Source organism: Panicum virgatum, chromosome 6N (assembly GCF_016808335.1).
Source record: "Panicum virgatum strain AP13 chromosome 6N, P.virgatum_v5, whole genome shotgun sequence".
Taxonomy (NCBI): Eukaryota; Viridiplantae; Streptophyta; class Magnoliopsida; order Poales; family Poaceae; genus Panicum; species Panicum virgatum.
The window spans coordinates 15,334,107-15,344,193 of NC_053150.1; the positions used below are offsets into that span (position 1 = coordinate 15,334,107).

General features: G+C 48.2%; 2 long non-coding RNA genes across 7 annotated transcripts; both read left to right on the plus strand.

The window, feature by feature from the left end:
• Positions 1-449: 449 nt before the first annotated feature.
• On the plus strand, positions 450-1,125 carry LOC120677344. Its single transcript, XR_005676276.1, has 2 exons — positions 450-522; positions 643-1,125. It is a non-coding gene; the product is annotated as an uncharacterized LOC120677344 (long non-coding RNA).
• A 1,960-nt stretch (positions 1,126-3,085) lies between these two features.
• On the plus strand, positions 3,086-9,920 carry LOC120679215. Of its 6 annotated transcripts, XR_005677046.1 has the most exons (9): positions 3,086-3,137; positions 3,237-3,262; positions 3,375-4,398; positions 6,314-6,549; positions 6,645-6,737; positions 6,896-7,369; positions 7,752-8,273; positions 8,981-9,130; positions 9,418-9,920. It is a non-coding gene; the product is annotated as an uncharacterized LOC120679215 (long non-coding RNA). The 6 variants fall into 6 exon arrangements; XR_005677047.1 differs by lacking the exons at positions 3,086-3,137; positions 3,237-3,262; positions 3,375-4,398 and adding an exon at positions 5,669-5,782; XR_005677048.1 differs by lacking the exons at positions 3,086-3,137; positions 3,237-3,262; positions 3,375-4,398 and adding an exon at positions 5,677-6,181 and having other exon boundaries at positions 9,015-9,130.
• Positions 9,921-10,087: the final 167 nt, after the last annotated feature.

A 10,087-nucleotide genomic window follows, 5' to 3' on the forward strand; every position in this document is an offset into this window, starting at 1 on the left:
ATTGCAATAATTTCTTAGACATTAGGTTTAATTTTTTTCTACAATAATTTGGAAACTTTTGGTTTCTGTTGTACCACCTTGGTGCCCTGTTCAAATTGTTCCTGCCTGCATCTTTGATATATATATGCGTAGTAACTCATACTACATATTTAACGTTCCTGATTGTTACACTTTAAATGGTTTTCTTATGATACCTTGCAGGTGAGATGGCATCCAATAATCTATGTTGCTTTGTTTAATTTGGATGACATTACTGTTAATATTGAATCCATCTATACAGTGCTAGCATGATTGCACCGATGGAATGGTGATGCTAGATTAACATGGTTTATGGAATCTAAAAATAAATTAAATTAGTGATGCAAAAAAGACATCAACTAGTAATATGCTATATTAGAGAAATCAGAAGAGTTGTTTTGGTGCTTGAAGCTTCGTTTTTTTTTTCCTTTCTGCAGCTAGCACCATTGAACACGCATTGGGTGTTATCACTTAACGTCTCCTGGCCGAATCTTTTCCTACTGGGTACACAAGCAACCACTTTAGCTTTGTTCTTGTGTCCGAAATTTAGTACATGAGCATTATCAAGCATTTTTGGCATGTCATAAGTCTATTAGCTAGTATTAATTTTCCTGAGTTGATCAGGGCCATATGGAGGCTGGAAGAGGTTCTGCAGCAGCTAATTCTGGCATCCATGTCGATTGGGGAGACCGAATTGGAAGCAAAACTTGAGGAGGCAGTCAGCAAGATCAAGAGGCAATAGTATTCGCTGCATCTTTGTACTTGTAACATGTCTTGATGGCGTCATGATTCCGTAAGAGCTCCAAAGAGAATAGAGAAATTAAATCTCAGTTATTTTGTTCCAAGTGTTCTTCGCCTGATGGAGATGTCTGGTGGAAACACGGAACAATGATATGGCAGGCAAAATTTTGTTAGTGTTGTGTTAACCATGTAGGGCATGTTTGGAATACAATATGTTAGAATTTGCAGGAACCTTTACAGCTATACCAGAAATTCTGAAGAACCACAAGAATCGATGTGGCTTGTACAAGTAAATTAGTTAGGAATATTCCATGTGATCCTATATGCTGCTCTTTGTCTCTGTATTATTGTCTCTGCAATCGACTATATCAATTAATAAGAAGGATAGATACTAGCTAGTACTAGAGATAGCTGACCAGTGGATGGAAGGAAACAAATGCACGTTCCACAGCAAGGAGTCATCGCGGTTGAAATTAAAAGCAACTTGCTGCCGGTCAAATTATTGCCAGCCCCCTGTTAGTTAATAATAAGCGAGCGAACGATCTAGCTAGCCTCCAAAATTTGTCCAGTACTATGGCCTCCATTTCTAGCTGCAAATAAATCGATCAAATTGGAGCAGCCATCATCTCATATTCTCATCGATCAAGCAGACAGAGCTGCTTGTTAATTGACATGATGGCACCGGCGGCGATCAGTAGCTCATCCAGCAGGAAGCAGCAGGACATCACCTCGCTGCTGCTGCTACTGTGGTTGGGCGTCGTTGTTGTTCGGCCGGCGGCAGCGTGCGGCGGACACCCGTGCACGATCGCAGATTTTGGCGTCGGGAATAGGAGGATGGAGGGTCGTCGTCCGGGATACTGATGAAGAAGGCAGCCTTGTTTACGAGGCCGAAGAACGCCTTCAGCCTCCTGACCTCAGCTTCACAGATGAAGGTGACCTTGGTCACGACATCCTCTGGCAGGAGGTTGGCAAAGAGTATGTAGTCGGTGATCCGCAGGATGGGGTTGGCGCTGATGTACGTGCTGAACGCCACGGCGGTTGTGTCGGTGTTGACCTGGATTTGCAGCAGGCCCTGCGGGAACACGATGAGCTCGTCCTTCCTCCTCACTGTCTTGGTGTAGGCGACGTTGGCGTTGTCCGGGATGAGGACGCTATTGTGGAGCCAGAAGCCGGCGATCTTGACCATCGTGTGCGAGAGCGTGGCGTCGCCCGCGAAGAGGACGCCGCTGCAGACGCAGAAGCCAGCGAGCTCCCCGTCCGTCGCGTCCAATGGTAGCGCCGTCGGCCCGAGGAGCGAGGATGAGTTTCTCTGCAACTGACCGAGATGTGCGCTTGAGGGACGGAGGAAAACCGCTATGGGAAAAAACCAACGCGAGGGGGAAAAGAAACCAGGCGCACACCTAGCGCCAGCGCGAGCACGGTGTGTGGGCTCGGGGTGGGTTGTCTCGGGTATGGAATAACTATTTCATACCCAGTGTAGAGAATACCCAGGGTCGAGATTAGCTTTATTGGGCACCCTGGGTTATGGAATAAGGTATTCGTACCCGACCCCATCCATCCCGCGTCCTACCGCAGACCGCTCCACGCACCCGGTTTTTCCCGTCCGGCCTCCCGGTCTCGCGGTCTCGCCCCGGTCTGCATTGCGCGCCGCCCACCCCACCACATCCCCCACGACGGGATTTTACACAGCCCGTTCCCGGCGCTGCCGCATCAATTAAAAAAACCGCCCAGCTCCAATCCGATCCCGGCGGCGCCGCACCACCGTACCGTCGCCGCGTGACGCGGCACCCCCTCCTCGTGACGCCGCGTTCATCCTCCCGCCGCGCCCGGCGCGGCATCCTCCTCCCGGCTCCGCACTCTCCTCGCTCGGGGCTCCCTCCTACCGGCACCCCTCCCTCCTCCCGACGGGGCATCGTCCTCCCGCGCAGCTCGACACCGCACCATCCTCGCCATACCGCTCTTCTTCCGGCACGCATGGCTGCCGCCGCCTACCCCCACTCTCGCGCCATCCAGGGTAGGCCTTGCACCGCCGGATCTCGTGGGAAGCCCCTGCGCCGCCGGCTCCCGTACCACCCCGACGAGGACATCCGCCCCCACGAGCTGCGGCGCGGCAGCTCGGAGCTACCCCACTCCCGATCTTCCCCATCAGGTCCACCCTGGTGCCTGGTCCGCGTCAGCTCCCGATCGGATTTCGGTTCAGCGCCAGACCACCCTACAGTCGTCGCTCCCTCCCCCATACACGGCCCCCAGCCCCGCGCCGCACCACCCTGTCGTCACCGCTCCCTCCCCCAGATGCCCCCCCACCCCCCGATCCTGGTGCTGCACCACCCTCCCGACGTCCGCCCCACGAGCTGCTGCGCAGCGGTGTGCGAACGCTGGTATGTCTCATCTCCTGCATCACCTAGGGTTCTTGAAATTGATTGATCTGTTTTCAAGCGATCTAATTTGTTCGAGTTCAAATTGTTCCATGCGTGCAGACACAGATGCATAGTTTTGCTATCAGGTCCACAACTTCCTCCTCACGAATTAAACCCAGTGTCTCCTTAATTCGAGCATAGATTTTGGTTGCAGTAAAAAAAAAATCAGTACACACTATATTTATGGAATGAATGCAGATGACACCTAGGCTAGCAGATGAATGAATGCTAAAGGATTACGGAAGTCATGCAGGTGACAGGCTGCTCGGCGTCCATGGGGCTTGCTACCAATCCACATGCATCAGGAAAGCCATTTGCTGCATTAGAACATGTTGTTAACGTTTCAGATATTTATGTGATGCATGAGTAGCTGTGAGATTCTGAATGTTCATGTGATAGGTTCTATTGTTGTTGACAGTCTACAGATTTGTCTTTCTTTCTCTAATCACTCATTTTAACGGTTGTCCTGTTTAAATTGTTGATTATTCCTTTGACGAAGGTATCTGTGACATGTTCGCTCAATCTTGAACTTTCAGTGGTTCTGCATTTATGACTAATGTCTTACCAAATTGTTATGACCTGTTAGTATGCTGATGTTTTGTGCCATTATAACTGAAAATACTCTTTAGTGGCTTCAGGCCAAGGTTATTGATTCCATAGTGGAGATTAGTTTTTTTGACACTGTCACACTGGCCGTGCAACACACATTTAACTGAACAATCATGACTCTGCCTGATTTAATAATAGTGTACGACAATTTTTATATCCAATAACTGTTAGGTTCTGCTTAAAATTTTTCCTGGTTTTGATGAAGTTATGTGCGATCTAAGAGAAGAGTTTACAATAGTTAGTACTTAGTAGTTACTAATTAATTAGCTAATCATATAAACGATTAATAAACACACCTTTGCTCTCTACCAGCACAAGTGTTGAGGATCTTTGTTTATGAATTTTTTTGCAGATTTCATATCCCCCTTTCGAATCACTAGTGGCACTATAATAAAATACTTCTTTGTCAATCAGGATGCCTGTTTATGGATATGAAATCAGCATCCCTGATGCAGTCAGTTGGCCCCTCTGTAGGGTGTTGGGATTGATTCTGCTGTGGATGCCCATGTTTTACCAACAAGCTGGTAGCGATGAGCTGATGCATGACAATGTGCAGCGATGCAGGATCAAGCTCCCAGCAGAGAGGGCAAAGTGTGGCAGCCCCTCCTTTCAGGTGCTTTGCCCCTTAATCCCTTTGTTCTTTTTTCCAATGTTCGACAAGGCGCTGTTCCGCGGCCGCCTAGGCGCGCCTAGTCACTGGGCGGAGGGGTTCCGCCTCGCCTAGGGGGTAGGCGGTACCCTAGGCGGTGCGGACGTCGGGCGGCGCTGGGGAGGAGGGGAAATCAGGCGACAGAGGCGCAGGTGGAGGCGGAGACATCCGGCGGCGGCGGCGGAGGTGGAGGTGCAGAGGTCGGGCGGAGACGGAAGAGGCGGAGGCGGAGTACCCAACCCGGATATGCTTCCACCGCCCGCCGGGACCTCGAGGTGCTCCGTTGCCTGGCCGCGGCGAGCTCGGGCTCCTCCCTCCCCACGATAAGCCTGTGAACCTGCCTGCTTCCTCTGCTCTAGCCTCCTTCCTCCTCTGCTCTAGTTCCGCCGCCTCCCTCTCCTCCTTCCTCCTCTGCTCTGGTTCCGCCTCCTCCCTCTGCTCTGGTTTCGCCTCCTCCCTCTGCTCTAGCCTCCTCCCTCGCCTGCTCTGGTTCTCAAGCTCGCCTAGGGAACGCCTAGAAAACGCTTGGGCGAGCCTAGGCGCGCTTAGGCGCTAGGCAGAAGGTGACCGCCTAGATACCGCCTAGCGCCTAGCTGAACATTGTTTTTTTCTATTGCCGACTAGCATCATGTTCATTGTGTGAAACTTCACTTTTACATGTGTTTGGCCATTTGGGAGGTGACCTTTTAATTTTGCTTTTTAACTCTCGATTTCAACTTCTGTCAGTGGTTGTAGATCGCCGTCATCATCCTTTTGCCAGAGTTATGGTCACTCGATCAACTAGCAAATTATTAGGCTGATTTTGCTGAATTTGTTGATTATTAGTTCAATTTATTTTTATTTGACAATTGACAGGTTATTACTGCATTATTGTGGTTGTGAACTGTTACCTTCTAGCTTGCTAGACTAGTTGTTATGATATGCTAGTTCCCGGTATTGTTTTTTTACCTGCAGCTAGTACCATTGAATACTGGATCATATGCCTTATTTTGTACTTTTATTAACTACTACTTATTTGTGAATATTAGATGTGTTACCACCCCCATTGAATTTTTGCCTACAAAGTATGCTTTGATCTCAACTGTAGTCATCAGCCTGCAGAATAAGTACCCGATCTCGCGGACCCGACCGGACTCCTGCGCCGAGCGCAACACCCCAGCCCCGCCCGGTTTTCTCCCCCTCGCCGGTTCGCGTCGTCCGCACGGTTTTTTTCTTCCCCAGCTCGTAATAGATCGTGGGTCTGGTGAGGCGCGGCTCCTGACCTCCCGCGCGAGGCCCTGCGCCGCTGGCTCCCGCGCCGCCCTGGCGGGCTGCATCTCGCGGCTCACCTCCCGCCGGCAACCCTCTGGTGAGGCGGGTCTCCTGATCTCCCCCTCCCGCCGTCCCGGCGAGGCCTTGCGCCGCCATCTCTCGCGCCGCCCCGGCGACCCCCTCGCGCCGTCCCGGCAAGTCCCTGCGCCGCCGTCGACCCTCCTGTACACGTGTGCCGCCCCGTCGATCTGTAGCCTGAAGACGTCCATGCTGGCCGCCGTTTCAGAGGTACCCCTGCCCGTTCCCCTGGCGAGACACTGCGCCGCCGTCAACCCTCCTGTCGACACGTCGATTTGTCATCCCGTGCCGCCCCGGCGAGCTGCAGCGCCGGATGCCGTTGCCCCCCTCTTGCCGTCCCGGTGATAATATCTCGCCGCTGCACCGCGTCCTCCACTCATTTTCTTCTCTACAGACCCTGCCCCGATTGAGCCTTCTGGTAGTTATTGTCTCCCATTCACTGCCTGCTTCGATTCCCATTGTGCTTTGTGAAGATTTATTTCGATTTCCTAGATTTCAATATATGCAGTGATTAGTGTAGTGGATAGTAATCCAATCCGTGTATGTGCAGATCCGTTTCCCTTGCACACTGAAGATGCTGCCGGGGACGGGAAGACTCGCACGTGACCACGGCGTCAGCGGCGGCGGCGGCGAACATCGGCTGTCTCGACGGCCGCAGTCGTGGACGTGGAGGATGCGCCGGATCGTCGATGGATGGGGACGGCGGCGTGGGCTCGGTGGCAGGCGAGTCTCGGTGTGGTCCACAGCTCGTCCTCGACTAGCTTGCTGCGTTGAAGAGCGGCGGCGGTTGGTTCATACCCCTTCTTTCCTGCGGAATCCTCAAATTTGCTCGCGAATTTCCCCTTCCGACCCCGATTGACTGCAATAAATTGCATTTGCAGAGTTCGTCCTTGGTAGCGGCAGCTTCCTATCCCTTCCCTTTGCCATGGATTTCTTCAGATTAATGAGAGCTCTGATTCTTCCCCCAGCGCAAGGTGCCTTGTATTTCCTTCATTGGTGCCGAGGATTTGTGTGTATAGTAGAGCATTGTTGGCCATAGATTGTTGCAATCTCGTAGTAGCCTGATTCTTTTCCATGTTCCCTATCTGATTATTTAGCGTCTGAGTTTTCCATGTTCACTTCCAATCTTCAGGATGTTTCCTGGTCAGAGGTTGGTCCATACGAAGGCTACCAATCCAAGTATGGAGGTCTTTTGGTGCACGTAGAACGTGTTTGAGGTTCTCCTCAGACTAGAACAGAAAGCGCCGCGTGGTGATGCCGCACCAGTGCTGGCTCATGGTCTTGCTTCGACCTGTGACTCTTTGAGAGGGCCAATGCTCTGTAACACATCAAGGCAGAAGGGAGCATGAGGCAAAGGCTCAAACAAGTCTCCACGGATCGGAAGAGGAATGTTTCTGACAAAGCTGTTGGTGAATGGTGACTTCGTCGATGGTCATCTCTCCCGCGTGCCAAAGAAATTGCAGTTCTTCCTTATTCGAGAAAAATTGCAGTTCTTCCCAAGGTTGAATGAACAATGAGCTGTTGTTATTGGTCTCAAGAAGATAAGGGCAACAATGTGCCTCTCTCCACTCGCTGACTAGCCACCTCAGAGAGGGAAGATGTGCAGGTATTGATAAAGTTTATATCTTGTTTCCTATTACAAATACATTACAATGATATGCTGAAAACAGTAGATGTAAGGGCATGATGCTGTGTTTCTCTCTGAACTGCTGGATAAAAGTCTGTCAGTGTGTGTGTGCATTCCCTAAACTGACTCCGGGTTTACCCATACTAGTTCTTTGGTTTATTCAAATCATAATTTAACATTGTATTCTAGAAGTATAAAACACATCCTATTCTACAATACCATTGTTGCACCTAGGCTATTGGAATTGATGGTCTCATTCCAAGAATCTGCAAATTTTCTATTCATAATAATCTTGTCCGTATAATGTTTTCATGATCATTTTGCTGCATTTTTATGTTTAACTTGTGCACTGTAATTGTAGGCAAAATATCCGGTGGAAACCAGGTACTCGGTGGAAGCGTAGAAACCAAATTTCAATCCGTTAAATACAAAACGTGCGGTCCAGATGAGCTCCCGACCAGCCCAGCACATTTTTGACGAACAGCCCCCCGCGCTCCACTCGAAGCGTTTCGCAGGAAACACCCTATTCTATGGACTATATGCGCAAAAGCCCTGCCGTGTCTTCTTCTCCACACCTCTCCCTGGTTCTGTTCTGTTGGCTTGTTCGCCCCCAAAACTCAAACCATGTCGAGCTAGGGTTTTACATGAGGCAACAGCTCCGCAGCAGCTCCAATCCTCCACTCGAAATACCCTTCAGTTGAAGATTGTGGGTCAGCACGGGGACGACGGGTGGCCGGAGGGACTTGGGACAGCAACGGTGGCGACTCCGGCGGCGGCGGCGGCGACTCCGGCGGCGGCTTCAGTGCCACTAAGCTCACGATTGATGCCTCCCCAATATTGATTTGCTACCAGGTTTGCTTCACGAGTGGCTTCATCATCCTAGGTATTGATCCACACAGCTGTGCTTCCTTGAGGACTATTTTAATTCTCCTGTAGTATTATTGTTCCCCTAGATGCACATGAGATGCTTAGTGTTTGTTTCTTTGCCTACATACATGTTATCTGTATGCAACTATGCTGCATACTTTTGTTTACAGTAATTTTTCATCTATGGGCTGGCTACCAAATCAGTTAAAATGATGGCATTGTTGCCTTTTTCAGTGTGTCTGCATAAATACGTGATAACAAGCTGAAAATGAAGTTGACTAGATTCTGGATGTGTGGCTTTAGGAATGTTTGGGATCCTTTCAATCTTTGATGTGATTTTGGCCATCTTTTTAGCTATTTGAGAGGAACTTTTATCTGAAAGAATCATGGCTTGTTAGTCGCTAGCACTGATGTTGGATAGTGAAAGTTAATTCGCTTATTTTCCTGCTGGCTCCATTCAGAAACCATGTTGCAGATGACTGCCAGCTAATATTTCAAGGATGTGTTCCTTGACTGAGATCTAAACTTCAGTATGTTTCACATGAAGTCAAAACAAATGAAAAATTACTGTAAATGTAACCTAGATGCTTGAGTTATCTCATTTCATCTTTTAAATCAATTCCAATAATCTTGCTTTGTCATCACATTAGTCCACGAACTACAATAAATTGACTTACAAAATTGTTTTATAAGATTTTTGACTTATTTCCCTATTTCCCATAGACTCATTGGCATTGCAACTGCTGCATTTGAATAGCCATATGGTCATATTCTGGATTCGACCTCAAGTCTGACTGCAAAATAGTACGGGGAACAAAACAAGGAATATAGGTGGACAGGACCACATATTGGTGATGTTAAATTATTTTGCAGGTTGATCCCTTTTTAGCACGTACTAGATCAAACATATTGTAGGTAATTTGTCAATGCATCCAGAGGGCATTCCCCAGTATAGTAGCATAATGATTATGCTGTTGTGTCATCCATTTCTAATCAAAAACAGCATGGGTATCTTCCCATTTCTAAAGTAGAAACATCATGGCAAAAAGGAAAGAATCAAATGTGTTCAACTATTTATGAATTTGGATGATGCTCAAACTTTGTCAAAAAGTCAAGGTGATTTTTTAGTTTGTACACTAATTGACTTTCAATCTGTGCAGGCTGCCTCCAAGTCAGGGCATAATTCATGGTTGTCCAGCATGCATATCAGTGCATTTTTCTTCCAAGTTCTGCCACCAATGCAGCACATGGTACTGATTGAGATGATGAATCTGCCTTGCGTCAGCATGTAGATCCCATAAGCACGACAAATTTGACACTGGAATTGATATGATTGGAAGACATAAGATTTATTCATCATAGTCTTACACGGCTGCTTAATTTGGCCTTCTTATAGTTGTTTAGTGTGTCTGTGGTTGAAATTGATGATTTCTGCAAGTAGTAAAATTTCATTTATGTGATACAGTCAAAGGTTCATGTAACTCATAAAGATGTGGTTGTCAATCTGTAAACTTTGTAATGATCAAATGCAATGCGATTTAAAATTTAGCTGAGTAATTAATGTGCTTTTCAGAGCCGATATATATGCCCATTTATTGTAATGGAATCTTATTGACATGTGACAATAGCAATACAATTGAACTGAGATGAATTGCTAGTATAAGTTTACTGAGATGTGAACATGACAAAGTTGTTCCTTCCATCTGTTCTTCAATGATGACTGACAGGTCTTATATAATACCACATTTGCCTGTGCAAAGTTGGTGCACACAAATAACTATTCCTATTGGCGAAAGACATACTGCATCTTCAATTCAGAAGAGCATGAAA